General features: G+C 40.9%; 1 long non-coding RNA gene across 1 annotated transcript in view; it reads left to right on the top strand.

Moving 5' to 3' along the window:
- Positions 1–16,832, top strand: part of LOC141102577 (uncharacterized) — a 41,038-nt gene extending 24,206 nt beyond the window's left edge. The window contains exon 3 of the long non-coding RNA XR_012235161.1: positions 15,855–16,832. This is a non-coding gene — a long non-coding RNA (uncharacterized lncRNA). The remainder of the gene's footprint in view (positions 1–15,854) is intronic.
- Positions 16,833–18,095: the final 1,263 nt, after the last annotated feature.

Here is an 18,095-nt window from a genome sequence, read left to right as displayed (position 1 = left end):
CTGACAGATGAGTGACTTCCTCTTCACTATCTGTCATGCTCAGAAACATGTAGGTCTCTTCACTACTGTACCTTTGATTTGCCATTTTGTGCTCTAAATTTAGTGGTACAGTAGTGAGACTCACAGGTAAAAAGGCTCCTGACTGTCAGCGACTGTATCAAAACGCTACCAAAAAAACTGTTAGCGATTGCAGGGATCAAGCCTGACTCTGCGAATGCTGCAGTTATGTGTGTTGTGTTTTGTAAGTGACAGTGATCGATTGATACTGCACTTGGGCGGGCTGGGCTGGGCTGGGCTGGGCGGAGGGGCAAAATGCAGGTGCTAGTAGGTATCTGGGCTGATCCCGCTAACACTGCGTTTTTGGGAACCCTAAACTGCTGGGGACACTAGTATAGATCTGATCAGATCAGATATCGATCCGTTCACATACTATACCACTAAGGGAGGTGTACGCTGCGTGCGAGGGTGTTAGCGGTACTGGCGCTAACCTGACGCTGCCTGGGGCGATGCAGACCCTAACTGACCCTAAAACCTAACTTATATCACCCGCCGGGCGATCAGTGGGTTAAACCTTTATTCGGTAATAAACGGCGGGTGCCCTGACACTATAAAAAATAAACTAACTAACCAGCGTCACCCGTAACAGTTATACGGTGATCACTGGTGAAAGGGTTAACTAGGGGGCAATCAGGGGGTTAAAACCTTTATTAGGTAGTATATGGGGGTACCTGACGCTATAAAAACCTGACGCTGAACCTAAATACTTACCTGGCTAACTAGCGTCACCTGTGACACTAATACAGCGATCAGAAAAAAGATCGCTTAGTGACACTGGCGACAGGAGTTAACTGGGGGTTGATCAAGGGGTTAAACCTTTATTAGGCGGGGTTAGGGGGGTACCCTAGACCTAAAGGGGCCTAACACTAATGCCCTGTACACACGGTCGGACATTGATCGGACATTCCGACAACAAAATCCATGGATTTTTTCTGACGGATGTTGGCTAAAACTTGTCTTGCATACACATTGTCACACAAAGTTGTCGGAAAATCCCATAGTTCTGAACGCGGTGAGGTAAAACACGTACGTCGGGACTATAAACGGGGCAGTAGCCAATAGCTTTCATCTCTTTATTTATTCTGAGCATGCGTGGCACTTTGTGCGTCAGATTTGTGTACACACGATCGGAATTTCCGACAACAGATTTTGTTGTTGGAAAATTTTATAGCAAGCTCTCAAACTTTGTGTGTCGGAAATTCCGATGGAAAATGTGTGATGGATGCCACGCTTGGTCGGAATTTCCGACAACAAGGTCCTATCACACATTTTTCATTGGAAAATCCTATCGTGTATACAAGGCATACCTGCCCTACCACTTATAACAGTCACAAATGATACCAATGCAGTAATCAGTAAAAAAAAAACAAAAAAAACGCTATTGGTGTCACAGTGACAGGGGGGCAGGGGGGGGTGATCGGGGGGTGATTAGTGTGCCTGAATGTTCTACTGTAAGTGTAGTGTTGGTGCAAACTTACTTGATGTCTTCTCTCCTCGGAAGCCGGAATGAAAAGGCTTCACAAGGAGAGATGACATCACTTCCTCCGCTTCTGTTTACAGTTCAGAAGCAGAGGAAGCATTCTATTCACCAGGAGCGATCGCGAGGGGATGGACATGGATCAGTGACTCCCCCTCAGCACGGATCGCTCCTGGAGCTAATCCGACCGCTGCACGCACCGGGGGGGTCCGAACCCCCGCCCGCGGGCAGGCAGGGACGTACAAGTAGGCCCTTATGCCTGCCCGTGCCATTGTGCCGACGTACATAGGCATGCGGCGGTCTGCAACTGGTTAACTATTACTAACTATTAAATTATAGGTATTGGAATTTCCTTTCAAATTTGGCTGTTAGTGAATGTAACAAATATTAATTTATCTGAAGTTACGAATTATCCAAAATAACAAATGCTGTAACTAAACAAATGGAATGTAACAAAGTAATAATGATAAATAAATATAATAATAATAAAAACATTTTTTATTAGTAATATTTATCATTGTTTTATTTTCCGTTCCATTTGTTTAGATGTGGCATTCGTAATTTTGGATAATTCGTAACTTCAGATTAATTCGTATTTGTTACGTTCACTAACAGCCAAATTTGAAAGGAAATTCCAATACCTATAATTTAATTGTTAATTATTATTAGTTTCTAATTTTCAAATTTTATTTCTTATTTTCAGATTTTTTCATTTTTAAATTTACGAATTTTCCAATTTATGAGTTGTCGAATTTTCAAATTAATGGATGTTCGAATTAACAAATTTTTGAATTAATGAATTTATGAATTGTGATCATAATGAATGTATTTTTCGTCAGTGCACATGTCTATTTGCCATAATTACATAGAAACATAGAAATATGATGGCAGAAGAAGACCAAGTAGTCCATTAAGTCTGCCCATTTTTATGTTTTTTTTAATTTTTTTTGTTTTTTTTGTTTTATTTTTTCATTAACTTTCTGTCTGAGTATAGATCTATGTTTGCCCCAAGCATGTTTGAAGCAATTTACTGTTGACTGTCTCACTACCTCTGCTGGAAGTTTATTCCATTTCAGTAAAATAATACTTTCTAAAATTAGTTTGGAACTTTCCTCTAATTAGTTTGAGGTCATGTCTCCATGTTCCTGATTGTGGTTTCATACTGAAAAAACTGCCCTCCTGAACTTTATTCACCCCTTGATGTATTTAACCACTTAATTTGGACCATTTGGCTGGCAAAAGACCAGAGCGTCTTTTGTGATTCAGCATTGTGTCGCTTTAACTGAGAATTGCGCGGTTGTGCGATGTGGCTCCCAAACAAAATTGACGTCCTTTTTTCCCCACAAATAGAGATTTCTTTTGGTGATATTTGATCACCTCATACATTTTTTTTCCTCAGTTTAGGCCGATACGTATTCTTCCACATATTTTTGGTTAACAAAATCGCAATAAGCGTTTATTGATTGGTTTGCGCAAAAGTTATAGCGTCTACAAAATAGGGGATAATTTTATGGCATTTTTATTAATAATTTTTTTTTTACCAGTAATGGCGGCCATCAGCGATTTTGGCTCTATTTTGGGACCATTCACATTTATACGGCGATCAGTGCGATTAAAAATGCATTGATTACTGTGTAAATGTGACTGGCAGTGAAGGGGTTAACCACTAGGGGCAATGAAGAGGTTAAGTGTGTCCTAGGGAGTGATTCTAACTGTGGGGGGGCTGGGCTATGTTTGACATGACACTGATCACTGGTCCCGATTACAGGGAGCTGTGATCAGTGTCCTGTCACTAGGCAGAACGGGGAATTGTTTGTTTACATCAGCATTTCCTCGTTCTTCCTCTCCGTGAGTTGATCATGGGTATCCCCGCGGACACCGAGTCCGCGGGACCCGCGATCACACTCACGGAGGATGCGGCGGGCACGTGCGCCCGCAAGCCGCTTCTTAAAGGGATAACGTACAGGTACGTTAATCTGCTGTACATGCTCTTCTGCCGACGTATATCGGCGTGAGCCGGTTGGCAGGCAGTTAAAGATTTTAATCAGGTCTCCCCTTTCCCTTGTTTCCTCCAGACTAACCCTGAAGTAACCCTGTCTGTACTGTGAAGGCAGATTTTCATCATCAATTCTAACTAGATCTGTCCCAGCAAAGGACTACTTGGATCATGTTCCTGCTTACTACCAGGACCAATATTTTGGCACTGCTGGCAATGTCTCTACTTGCACTGACCCTGGACTGTATATGGACAGTATCCCTGCCTGTACTGACTATGGACAATATTCCTGCCTGCTGCCTGGACAATTCCATTCACTGTCGCTGACCACGTCCCTGCCTGCTGCCTGGATCAGGGCTCTCCTCCTGTGGACAACTGTACTACTAAAACCACAGGTAATCTTTTGTTTACCCTTTGCTCAGCAGAATGTATTTTAGGGTGTAATTCTTGGTTCATGCTATGTGTTAGAAATATGAAGGGCCTTCAAAAATGTGATAGATTGTAAGGAAATTAGATGTGTAATTTATGCTCCTAGAACGCCTGAATGTGCTACTTCAATGTTGGGCCTCTGTAATTGGCCAGGCTGTGTAAAAGTCTCACACATGTGGTATCACCATACTCAGGAGGAGTAGCAGAAGATATTTCGGGCTGTCATTTTTGCAATGTACATGCTATGTCTAACATGCTAATCGACAACTTTGTGTAAAAAAAATGCGTTTTCATTTTTTTTCCACGTTTTCCAAAAACTTTTTCCAAAAACTTCTGGAAAAAAATGAACTGTTTATAAGACTCATTATGCCTCATAGATTATACGTTGGGGTGTTTTCTTTTTCAAAATGGGGTCAGGCTGTGTAAAAGCCTCACACATGTGTTATCGCCATACTCAGGAGGAGTAGCAGAATATATTTTGGGGTGTCATTTGTGGAATGTACATGCCATGTGAGAGAAATAACCTTGTTATAATGACAATTTGGTGTGAAAAAAAATAAAAATAAAAAAAATCTTAATTTTGACAAGAATTGTGGGAAAAAATGACAACTTCAAAAAGCTAACCATGCCTCTTACTAAATACCTTGGAATGTCTACTTTCCAAAAAGGGGTCATTTTGTGGGTATTTGTACTTTCCTGGCTTGTTAGGGTCTCAAGAAATGAGATAGGTCTCAGTACATCAGGTGTGATCAGATGTGATCAATTTTCAGTGATTGGCACCACAGCTTGTAGACTCTATAACTTTTTACACAGACTAAATAATATCCACTAATTTGGGTTATTTTTACCAAAGATATGTAGCAGTATAAATTTTGGCCCAAATTTATGAAGAAAAATTACTTATTTGCAAAATTTTATAATAGAAATGAAGAAAAATTAATTTTTTTACAACATTTTCAGACTTTTTTATTTATAGCACAGAAAATAAAAAACCCAGAGGTGATCAAATACCACCAAAAGAAAGCTCTATTTGTGTGAAAAAAAGGACGAAAATTTCATATGGGTACAGTGTTGCATGACTTAGTAATTGTCATTCAAAATGTGAGAGCACTGAAAGCTGAAAATTGGTCTGGTTAGGAAGGGGGTTTAAGTGCCCAGTGGGTAAGTGGTTAAATATTTCTTTGCATAATAGCACGCAACTATCCTACTTTCAATTTGCTTGTTCAATTATCATTTCTAGTGCCCCGTTTTGCCATTCAATAAATTCCAAAACAAAATGAAAGAAATGAAGCCCATAGACCTACTATATTGAAAACTTCTATAAAAAAAATTAAACAACATATACAGTATGTAATGCACTCACATTCGGCCAGGCATGGTAGCACTCATAAGCCCCGTACACACGATCGGACTTTCCGACAACAAAACCGTGGAATTTTGTTAGAAGGGTGTTGGCTCAAACTTGTCTTGCATACACACGGTCACACAAATGTTGGCCAACAATTACGAACTTAGTGACGTACTAGACATACTACGTGGTTTTTCAGCACTTTAGCGCCACCCTTTGGGCTCCTTCTGCTAATTTCGTGTTAGTAGAAGTTTGGTGAGTGTTGATTCGCGCTTTTCTTTTTGCGTTTTTCATTTCGTGCTTTTCAGTTAGTTTCTGAACGGCTGTTCGTCACCCAGACATGTTGCGGAATCGGAGGAGATAACGTGTTATTTATTATTGGCCTTGGAGTTATTGCTATGACATTTTTTGGTTGAATAATGATTTGATTTGGTATATTTTCTAGATTTTTGGACTTTTTGGTTAAGTTTTATTGGCAGATAGCATGTCTATTTTTTTTTTTTTTTAATGCACAATAAAAAAATTGTGGAGAATAATACTTGGCTATGTGTTTTACTTCAAATGACAGTTTGGGAGTAGGCAGTTACATTTAAAAAAATACAATGTAAAAATTGACAAGGGGCACCAACATAGTTGTATCTTTGATCTTAAAAACTACAAGATAATGATGTTGTGGTAACTTGCACAAATAAAAACAAAAAACAAAAAACACAATAATATTATTCTTGATATCACTAGAAAAAAAAGCCTTTGAAAATTCATTTGCAATAACTCCATCAGTATCACCAGCAAAGCAGCTTCATTATTATCCCATTAAAGAAGAAGAGAATTGTGCGCTGCATTTGGAGATTTCATAATTTGTCGCGTCACGAATGTTAATTCTCCATTACGAACGCTAGTTTACAAGACCGACCGCTTCTGCTTCCGAACATGCGTGTTTGTACTTTGGACTTTTGTCCGACGGACTTGTGTACCCACGATCGGAAAGTCCGACAACACATATTTGTTGGCGGAAAATTTGAGCACACGCTAGCCAACATTTTTTGGCGGAAAGTCTGACAACAATTGTCCGATGGAGCATACACACGGTCAGACTTTCCGCCAACAAGCTCACATCCAACATTTCCTGTCGGAAAATCCGATCGTGTGTACGCGGCAATACTCTTCCAGCCATATAACACCATAGACATTTTGGCGGTATTCCATCCATAAAACCACTGCCTTTGAGGTTCATTCAGGCTGAATACTGACTTATAAGTGATCACATCATTTTACAAATGTTAGATCATTACATATATGTTGTTTGATTGTTTTTAATCAAAGCTTTCACTATGCTAGGTATATGCACTTCCTTTCTCCTTTTGTTTTGTCAGCTTTATTACAACTCAGCGGTGACATGGAAACAGCAAAACTGTTCGGCAAGTTGAGGTTTATACTAGTGACTGCCATTCTGTTCTGTTTCTTCATGCAGACTTTATGGCTCTTTTAAATTCTTTGGATTCTATTGACTTGCATTAGCGCAGACTTATATATGCTTTTTTGTTGAATAAAATTACAAATTGTTGTGACAGCCTTGTTCCAGGAGAGATCCTGGTCTGCTGGTGATAGGATATCAGCGCAATCAGCCATGTAGAGGCATACCTATTGTATGGGAACATGAAATATTGTTAATACTATTTTTTTTAAATATTATAAAATGTTATATGTTATATATATTTTTTCTTTTGGTAAGTGGTCCTAATGCAGTCTTATTGCCCGGGATATTTATTATTGGTGGTCAGCAGGGAAAAATCTCTTTTTATCCATCAATTCAGTGGCAGAATAGAATATAGGTCACTCATTCCACAAGAACGTTCCTAATCTGAAGCTCATTATTCTTACACAGTCAGATCCTGCACATATCTATAGCTAAAGCTTGTAAGCACTGACCTTAGTGCATAGAAGATTGCTCCCATACAGTATAAATGCAGGAACATGATATTTATTTAGCTGCTTTCCTGTGCACTTCAATAACAGCAGTACAATCTAAACAGATGTGTGATCATTAAAATAATGTGCCCATGTTTCACTGATCCTGTAATCTTACACGGACAGAGCTTGTTAGAGGTTTCTGTGTTAATATTTTCATGATCGGGAGCTGTGACTCTTAATACATGGCTAAGAACCGCTTGCACCAGCCTGAAAGCAACACTGGGCATATCATAGCCCATGAAAACATTGCGGGTTGAACAGTTAGTGGTTTGTAATACAACATATATTATATTTTAATGTTGCATAATGACTCCTCGTATTAAAGTGATATTATACCTGCAGTATTTTTAAGCACTTTCAGCAGCTGATTTAAAGAGGAACTGCAGTCTGCTCAAATAATTTGTAATAAAAAAACATCTTTGTCATTCTGAAGCTTCCCTCCAACCACTTTGCATATTATTTTATATATACTGTGATTCTGTATTTGCCAAATAGGCTGCAGAGACCTCCATCCACTGAGTCTAGCTGCATCCATTTTAACTGTGGGCAGCTGAATCCACTTCCTGGATTTATACGGACACACAGAGGCATGCCTCCAGCTCTGCAGTTAAAACAACAAGGGCAGAAGATTTAATAGATGGAAAGTTGAAAAAATGACTGAAGTTCCACTTTAACCACTTGCCGACCAGGCGCCGTCGTTATACGTTCCCCCAAATTGCCGTCCGGCGGGTGCGATGTCCGCCGGCCGCCAGCAATCACGGGAACGAGAGCCAGAATGGGGATTTGTCAATGTTAACAGACAGATCCCCATTCTGACAGGGGAGTTAGAGAGAGATCTGCTGTTCCTAGTGATCAGGATCAGCGATCTGTCTCCTCCTCCGGTCAGCCCAGCCCCCATACAGTTGGAAACACCTCCCCAGGGAACACACTTAACCCCTTGATCGCCCCCTAGTGTTAACCCCTTCCCTGCCAGTGACATTTATACAGTAATCAGTATCTATTTTTAGCTCTGATCGCCGTATGAATGTCAATGGTCTCAAAAAAGTGTCCTATCTGTCTACCGCAATGTCGCAGTCCCGCTGAAAATCACAGATCACCACCATTACTAGTAAAAAAAAAAAAATAATAAAAATGCCATAAATATATCTCCTATTTTGTAGATGCTATAACTTTTGCGCAAACCAATCAATATACGCGTGCTTTTGAAAAGATCATAGCCTGTGGATGTATTATAAGAACAATGGAAATTAGCTTTTAACACAATTTTATTTTTTACCAAAAATATGTAGAAAACTATATTGGCCTAAACTGATGAAGAATATATATATTTTTTTTTTTTTTTTGGGAGGGGGATATTTATTATAGCAAAAAGTAAAAAATATAGTTTTTTTTTTCATAATTGACAACCTTTTTTGTTTATAATGCTACAAATAAAAACCGCAGAGATGATCACCAAAAGAAAGCTTTATTTGTGGGCGGGGGGGAGAAGTACGCCAATCTTGTTTAGGTACAGCATCGCATGACTGCGCAATTGTCAGTTAAAGCAACGCAGTGCCATATTGCAGAAAATGGCCTGGTCATTAAGGGGTCAAATCTTTTCAGTCTGTAAGTGGTTAATCATCTCCTGAGTATGCAGCTTCTGTGTCTTTAATCCTTGCCTATTTTTCAGTTTAAGTTGATGCCATGACGGCTGGCCCATATTTCTTGTTTCAGCATCCTATGGAAACCACCATCCATGCAGGGACTAGGGTTTTGTCTCCCTACACTGTGTGCATCAATAGAAACACAGATACCCATAGTCTAGGATGGCAAGGCGCTCCCTGCTCCTCCCTCCTTTTAAACAAAATACCCGCTTAGATTTGTACTGCCCACTCAGAGACTGAGAAAGCAGAAGCCAGCAAGACTGAAAGCTGTAAACCCCTTAAGGGCTGATTGACACTTATGCAGGTTGCAGTTTGCATATTCCAGGTGCATTTAGCGTTTTTCAATACATGCTTTTCATCCATTGAAATCTATGGAACTAAAAACCAGAAAAAAGTCCCTGGCCCTTTCCATAAAATGCACAGATGTGAACTACATCCTACATCCATAGGAAACCATGTTAAATGACTGTAGTGTGCTTCTGCAAAACTGAAAACGTGCTAAAAAATGCATAGGTGTGAACCAGGCCTTAGTGTTGAGGTAAGACTTTTAACAAATAGTTTTACTATACATACATCATAGGAGTGTGCAGTCTATTACATTAGGGTGTGCACCCCAAAGCTTAAGCATGCACCAAAGCTAATTTCCTTTGTTCTTATAATACATCCACAGGCTATGATATTTTCTTAAGCATGTGTGTGTATTGCACATAGATATGGCAGATCATTTCAGGGTTGAAATAATTTAGGATATGCACCTTTCACCAAATGTCATGGAACCCCCCCCCCCCCGCCGTTTTTTAAAAATTACTTTTATCTATATTGCTGGGATCCGACAATTCATTACAGCTGCGAGCAGTTTTAAATGAGATTTTTTTCCTTTAGAAATGTAATTTTGCTGTGGTATTGTTATAAACATGGCAAAGATGCGCTACTTTACAGGCATACTATAGACACCCCCAGGCACGATATTTAAAGGAATATTTAATTTTTATTGTTTCACTTTAAGCATTATTAACCGCTTAACAACCCGCCCATAGCCAAATGACGGCTACAGGGCGGTTGTTTAACTCTGGGAGGACGTCCAGGGACGTCCTCCCAGAATTCTGCTCTCGCGCGCCCCCTAGGGCGCGCACTCGAGAGCATCCGTGACCGCCGGGTCCAGAGGACCCGGCGCATCACAGATCCCGGTAAATGGCCGCTGATCGCGGCCGTTTACCATGTGACCGCTCCGTCAAATGACGGAGCGATCACATGTAAACAAACTGGCGTCATCTAATGACGCCGGTTCCTCTCCTCCCCTCTGTGTACCGATCGGTACGCTGTGAGCGGAGAGGGGGATGGATGGATGGCTGCAGCGTTGTGGGCTGTATGTGTAGTGCCCACAGCGCTGCACAGAGACATCCAGCCATCCATCCATCCATGCTCAGCCATCCCCACTACTATGCATGCCCTGCAATGCCCTCTGCAATGCCCCACAGTACTCTGGTATGCCCCACAATACCCCTGCAATACTCTGCCATACCCTGCAATACCCCTGCAATACTCTGCCATACCCTGCAATACCCCGCAATACTCTGCCATACCCTGCAATACCCCACAATACTCTGCCATACCCTGCAATACCCCGCCATACTCCGCCATACTCCGCAATACCCCGCCATACTCCGCAATACTCTGCCATACCCTGCAATACCCCGCCATACTCCGCAATACTCTGCCATACCCTGCAATACCCCGCCATACTCCGCAATACCCCACCATACTCCGCAATACTCTGCCATACCCTGGAATACCCCGCAATACTCTGCCATACCCTGGAATACCCCGCAATACTCTGCCATACCCTGGAATACCCCAAAATACTCTGCCATACCCCGCAATACCCCGCAATACTCTGCCATACCCTGGAATACCCCGCAATACTCTGCCATACCCTGGAATACCCCAAAATACTCTGCCATACCCTGGAATACCCCAAAATACTCTGCCATACCCTGGAATACCCCAAAATACTCTGCAATACCCCGCAATACCCCGCAATACTCTGCCATACCCTGGAATACCCCAAAATACTCTGCCATACCCCGCAATACCCCGCAATACTCTGCCATACCCTGCAATACCCTGAAATACCCCGCAATACACTGCCATACCCTGCAATACCCCGCAATATCCCGCAATACTCTGCCATACCCCGCGATACCCAGCCATACTCAGTGATACCCAGCCATACTCTGCAATACTCAGTGATACCCAGCCATACTCTGCCATACCCAGCCATGCTCTGCAATACCCTGCAAAAATCTGCAATACTCTGCCATAACCTGCAATACTCTGCAATACCCCGCAATACCCAGCCATACTCTGCAATACTCGGCGATACCCAGTCATACTCGGCGATACACTGCAATACCCAGCCATGCTCAGCCATACTCGGCCATGCTCAGCCATACCCGGCCATGCTCAGCCATGCTCAGCCATACTCTGCCATACCCAGTCATACTCGGCGATACTCTGCAATACCCAGCCATGCTCAGCCATACTCGGCCATACCCAGCCATGCTCAGCCATACCCAGCCATGCTCAGCCATACTCTGCCTCTGTATGTGGCCAGGCTGTGGAAGTCTCACACATGTGGTATCGCCGTACTCAGGAGGAGTAGGAGAATCTATTTTGGGGTGTCATTTTTGATATGTACATGTTATGTGTTAGAAATATTGTATAAATCGACAACTTTGTGTTAAAAAAAAAAAAGCGTTTTAACCACTTCCGGCCTTCCGTCATACGACATCCTTGACTTTGTGCGGGGATATCTGAATGATGGGTGCAGCTACAGGCATCATTCAGATATCATCTTTTTCAGCCGGCGATTCCCTACACCATAAGAATGATCATAGCGGCTGTTACACTGCTTGATCGTTCTTACGGGAGGCGAGAGGGGACGTCCCCCCCTCCCGCCGCCCTCCGGTGCTTCTACCGACTCACCGCTACGATCGATGCCAGGATCTTTTTTTTTTTTTTTTTTTTATTTCAGGCACAGCCTAGAGGTGAGATTTGGGGTCTTATTGACCCCATATCTCACTGTAAAGAGGACCTGTCATGCCATATTCCTATTACAAGGGATGTTTACATTCCTTGTAATAGGAATAAAAGTGATCAAAAAATTTTTTTTTGGGAAAAAAGTGTCAAACTAAAATAAATAAAGTAAAATGAACAATAAAAAAAAAAAAAAAATTTTTTAAAGCGCCCCTGTCCGTGTGCTCGCATGCAGAAGCAAACGCATACGTAAGTCCCGCCCACATATGAAAACGGTGTTCAAACCACACATGTGAGGTATCGCTGCGATCAGTAGAGCGAGAGCAATAATTTTGGCCCTAGACCTCCTCTGTAACTCAAAATTTGTAACCAGTAAAAAATTTTAAAGCGTCGCCTATGGGGATTTTTAAGTGGCGAAGTTTGGCGTCATTCCACAAGCGTGTGCAATTTTGAAAGGTGACATGTTAGGTATCTATTTACTCGGCGTAACTTCATCTTTCATATTATGCAAAAACATTGGGCTAACCTTACTGTTTTGTTTTTTTTTAAAGCAAAAAACATTTTTTTTTCCAAAAAAAACGAGTTCGAAAAATTGCTGCGCAAATATCGTGCGAGATAAAAAGTTGCAATGACCGCTATTGTATTCTCTAGGGTCTTTGCTAAAAAAACATATATAATGTTTTGGGGTTCTATGTAATTTTCTAGCAAATAAATGATGATTTTTACATGTAGGAGAGAAATGTCAGAATTGGCATGGGTGCTCCAGAATGCCTGAAGGTGCTCCCCTGCATGTTGGACCTCTGTATGTGGCCACGCTGTGTAAAAGTCTCACACATGTGGTATCGCTGTACTCGGGAGTAATAGCAGAATGTGTTTTGGGGTGTAATTTGTGGTATGCATATGCTGTGTGTGAGAAATAACCTGCTAATATGACAATTTTGTGAAAAAAAAAAAAAAGAAAAAAAAAAACTTGATTTTGCAAAGAATTGTGGGAAAAAATGACAACTTCAAAAAACTCACCATGCATCTTTCTAAATACCTTGGAATGTCTTCTTTCCAAAAAGGGGTCATTTGGGGGGTATTTGTACTTTTCTGGCATGTTAGGGTCTCAAGAAATGAGATAGGCCGTCAGTACTTCAGGTGTGATCAATTTTCAGATATTTGCACCATAGCTTGTGGACGCTATAACTTTCACAAAGACCAAATAATATACACTAATTTGGGTTATTTTTACCAAAGATATGTATCGGTATAAATTTTGGCCAAAATATATGAAGAAAAATTACTAATTTTCAAAATTTTATAACAGAAACGAAGAAAAATTAATTTTTTTACAGATTTTTCGGTCTTTTTTCTTTTATAGCGCAAAAAATAAAGAACCCAGCGGTGATTAAATACCACCAAAAGAAAGCTCTATTTGTGTGAAAAAAAGGACAAAAAATTCATATAGATACAGTGTTGCATGACTGAGTAATTGTCATTCAAAATGTGAGAGCACCAAAAGCTGAAAATTGGTCTGGTTATTAAGGGGGTTTAAGTGCCCGGTGGTCAAGTGGTTAAAATCACTGTTCCCAAAAAAAGTCAATTTTTAAAACTTTTATTTTGCATTGATACATGTCCCCTGGGGCAGGACCCGAGTCCCCAAACACTTTTTATGACAATAACTTGCATATAAGCCTTTAAAATTAGCAGTTTTGGACTTTACTGGTGTTCTGCGGCTTTTGAATTTGCCACGAACACATTCGGCGAACAGGAGAACACCCGATGTTCGAATCAAACTTATGTTTGACTCGAACATTGGGCTCATCCCTAGTAGAAAGTAAGAACATGGAAGGAAGAACCAGGAGCTTCTGGCATAAGACTAGATTGTGAAGGAATCATTCCTCTAAAGCAGTTAAAAGCATTGTCATTAGTAAATTGGTTAAAAAAAAAAATACCTGTGAGTGGTTTGCTTGCTCCCACCATATAGGGGACATTCTGCTTTATACCCTCCTATCCTCCTCCTCTTCAAATTTTGGCACTTTTTTCTGGGGGGGGGAGTGAGTACCTGATTTTGATATGCACCCACTCCCATTTCTATTCGGATCCCCACGATGATCCACCAAAAGTTCTCGCCTGCCCGAAACCTTCTGGGACATGTCATAGGTTCCTGAAGGCTGTGGGACCATTTACAAAGCTAACGCATTTGCAGTGGCCATCTTCCATTACAAAGTATATAAATATACCTTCCACGCCCCCAAAGTTATGTTGGCCACAGTGAATTAATAACAATAACAAAAAAAATTTAATTGGCTAAACCTACAAGTGCTTCTTCTCATAAACTACTTTTTCCTAATTCTGTGATTCTAAAATAACACATTTAGGGGGTCATTTACTACAGCGCCAATCCCCACGATGATCCACCGGAAGTTCTCGCCTGCCTGCAACCTTCTGGGACATGTCACAGGTTCCTGAAGGCTGTGGGACCATTTACAAAGCTAACAGATTTGCAGTGGGCAGCTGTCTGTGAAACCGCAGGGAGTCACAGCCGGTTGCCTATAGTAAACATGCCGGTGCCAGGGAACCGAAGACCAGAAAAGAAGTGGTTTGGATGAGCACAGTGCTGGAGCCCTGGACAGGTAAGTGCCCTTTTATTAAAGTCATTAGCTACAGTATTTGTATCTGCTGACTTTTATTTTTGTTTGTACAAAGGCTAAAGAACCACTTTAAGTTGCACACATGCATTTACCAGAAGATATTTCTGATATTAGGTTCAGTTTAAATGAATGTATTAGAAAGCATTTACGATGGTTACTTTCCTTTCCTGGACTAAGGGTTGAAAAAATAGATTTGACTTTAAAAATACGTCTATTTCCTGGTTTTGCTACAATATAAGAAAAAACAAACATAGGAAGGGTAATATTCTGTCCTGGAGCAAGCCCAATGAGCAGACCACTAAGTGGTCAGCCCTTGCTGATATCAGTCTTGACCTTAATGGCCTTTTACTGCTTGAGTGACTTAGACCCAGGGGGTATTTGCTCCCTGTCCTTTGGGTCGGGCCTTTTTTAGAACAAACAACAGTCACAAAACTACTTTAAGTTCAACACACACAATTTTTTTTTCTAGCATATAAGCTTTAAAATAACATTCAAACAGACAGAATAGAGACCTGTAGATGTGATACAAGATTCTCCCTGGAAACTATATCAGATGTTTTCTGAGAATCCTGTAGGTTTTTCCTTCCACCATGCTGAGATGTTATAGAAAACAGAAGCTCGGTTACAATTTATTTTTTCCTTTCCATACACATTAAAGACTTACTGTATAATGTTTAATACATGGAAAGCAAATCTAATTTGAGTATAATAATCTGTGTGTTTTTCTGCTCTCATGCCAAAACCCTTGTCAAAAAAAAATTCACAAGGGTCCAGGTATTAAATATTGACGTGTAACATTTCTTAAACGGATTAAAGAAAATATGATTTTGCCAGCATTAATCTATTGCTGTAAAATGAAAACAAAAAAAAAATCCACTTCACAGATTATTATACCATGAGGCAAAGCAAAGGTACAGTATATATTTTTTTTTAGAGAATTTCACCAAGGTAAAAAATCAAGACAAATTTTGTCATTTAAGATGAGAGAAAATCTTTAATGCCGTTCTACTTCCAGTTTATTAACATGCTAATCAGGATGTCCAGAACAAAATTACGATCCTGGTGTAGTCAATTTTCTAAAATCTAATTGGGAATGGAAGTACATTTTAAAAGTCAGTCTACCCTTTTTTTAAATCTCCAACTTTCTGAGATGGAATACCTTCTATTAAAAAGTATATGAGCAAATGATACATACCTTCCACACCCCCAAAAGTTATGTTGGCCACAATGAATTAATAAGCTTTCCATGTGATGTCAACAGATGGTCACGCCCCATGGCTGTGTAAGAGACGACAGACAGCGGGTGACAACACAATGGAGGAAGACGGCGTAGAGGAAGAACACGGCGGCGAGGAAGAACACAGCAGTGGGAGAAGTAGGCGGTGGCGGGAGAGACGGCAACAGAAGATGGCGGCAAGAGAGACAGCACCAGGAGAAGATGGTAGTGGGAGACATGGCTCGGGGGAGAAGACTACTCAGAGCTATTTTACATCAAAGAAATTGTCAAAAACTGGCTATTGTTTTTTGTCACATTTCACTGCTTTTATTTGGTAAATGGGTAGGGGTACAATGTACATAGGTGGGGGGCAGGATCTGGGTGCCCCCTTGTTAAAAGGGGCTTCCAGATTCCGATAAGCCCCCTGCCCACAGACCCCCACAACCACCGGGCAAGGGTTGTGGGAATGAGGCCCTTGTCCCCATCAACATGGGGACAAGGTGTTTTGGGGGGACCCCAAAGCACCCTCCCCATGTTGAGGGCATGTGGCCTGGTATGGTTCAGGAGGGGGGGCACTCTCTCGCTCCCCCTCTTTTCCTGTGACCTGCCAGGTTGTGTGCTCGGATAAGGGTCTGGTATGGATTTTGGGGGGAACCCCATGCCATTTTTTTATTTTGGCATGGGGGGGTCTCCTCTGAATCCATACTAGACCCTAAGGGCCTGGTATAAACTTGGAGGGGAGCCCCACACCCTTTTTTTTAATTTTGGCGTGGGGGCCCCCTCTGAATTCATACTAGACCCGAAGGGCTTGGCATAGACTTGGGGGGAACCCCACGCCATTTTTTTTGGACTTCTACAGGGGCATCAAATTGTTCTAACAATTTGATGCCCCTGTAGAAGTCCAAATTGGACGAAACGCATCGGAAAAGGCTCTCTGTTCCCTACATTGTTTTTATAAACATTTTATGTGATCACTTTTTATATATTTATATATTGGTTGGTTCCAATAAATATTTTTTGACCTGCACCAGTGGAGCACTTTTATGCTTTTTTCCCCTTACACCTTTTGGTCCATGAGAAACCGGGACTCTTCCATCTAAAGGGCCGCTTCCCTCAACTTGGAGGACATCATTACAGCGATTCCAGCCCAGAGGGGATATCTTCAAAGATTCTGGATCTCTATCGCCATCTGGGAGAACCCTCCACCTGGTTCCTTAAGCTTATTTGATTCGGTGTCACTGGCATCCGAATCCATCCCTTCTGGTAAGAGTATTTTCACCTTCTTTACCACAAGAGTTAACCGTAGATGAATCGTATTTCTCCGGTCTTGTTTGATTCGCCATCCATTTCACTGTTTGGATTTCATCACTTTCTTTATACACACAATGAACTTGATTTTATCACTGTACTTTATTGTTTTTTTCACATGTTTTTCATGTTAGCACTGTACTTTTTTACAGTACAGATATGAATGGTTATCATTGAGAATCATGTGGTACAACTTATCATACAACTAGGAGGTCCACATTTGTGGGAAAAGTCACCCAAATGGGAATCAAGTCATATATATTTTAATAGAAAGGAACTCTCATTTATGTTTGCATAGTCCTTACTGATTTACATCAGCAGAACAAACGCAGGAAGTGATGTGTGCCCATGGGCCAGATGCAAATACGTGGTGATGCCAAACAAATCAATGAACCCCGCCCACAGCAAAGCTGAATTAATTACCTGCAATTCTCCACAGCTGTTATATATAAAGATTCCACCTTTATCATTTCCTTGCAGGTGTACTGACTGCTGAAGAGATTCGTTTATTTGGGTGTGCAAATATATATAGACATTATAAGATATAAAAGAAAGATATTGCATTTCCCCAAAACCACCACCCCCAAAACTAATTAAAAAGAACAAAGAAAATAGAGAAAAAAAAAACACAACAAACAAGCTCAATAATGTACTTTTATTTTGCCAGCAGAAACAAAATTATGTACATTCATTTACTAGCTTCAAAAAAAATTCTACAGGATATATGGTGCTACATTTAGCAAAACGGTTAGCAATTGGATTTTAAGGGCCCTGCTCATAGGAGCTTACAATCTAAATTTTGTCTAAACCTTAGAGTGGACACAGCTTTACTTTCAGTGTATAACGGGTAACATTTCATAGTACAACTCACCCACCAGCCCACATCCTTTTTATGTGCACAATTATAGAAACATATTTAACAGTCATTATTCTTACAAAGCATTCCAACAAAATATTAAAAAAGGCACATATTCAAAA

The sequence above is a fragment of the Aquarana catesbeiana genome, linkage group LG07 (genome assembly GCF_042186555.1).
Source record: "Aquarana catesbeiana isolate 2022-GZ linkage group LG07, ASM4218655v1, whole genome shotgun sequence".
NCBI lineage: Eukaryota > Metazoa > Chordata > Amphibia > Anura > Ranidae > Aquarana > Aquarana catesbeiana.
This window is presented reverse-complemented; position numbering and strand designations above follow the sequence as displayed.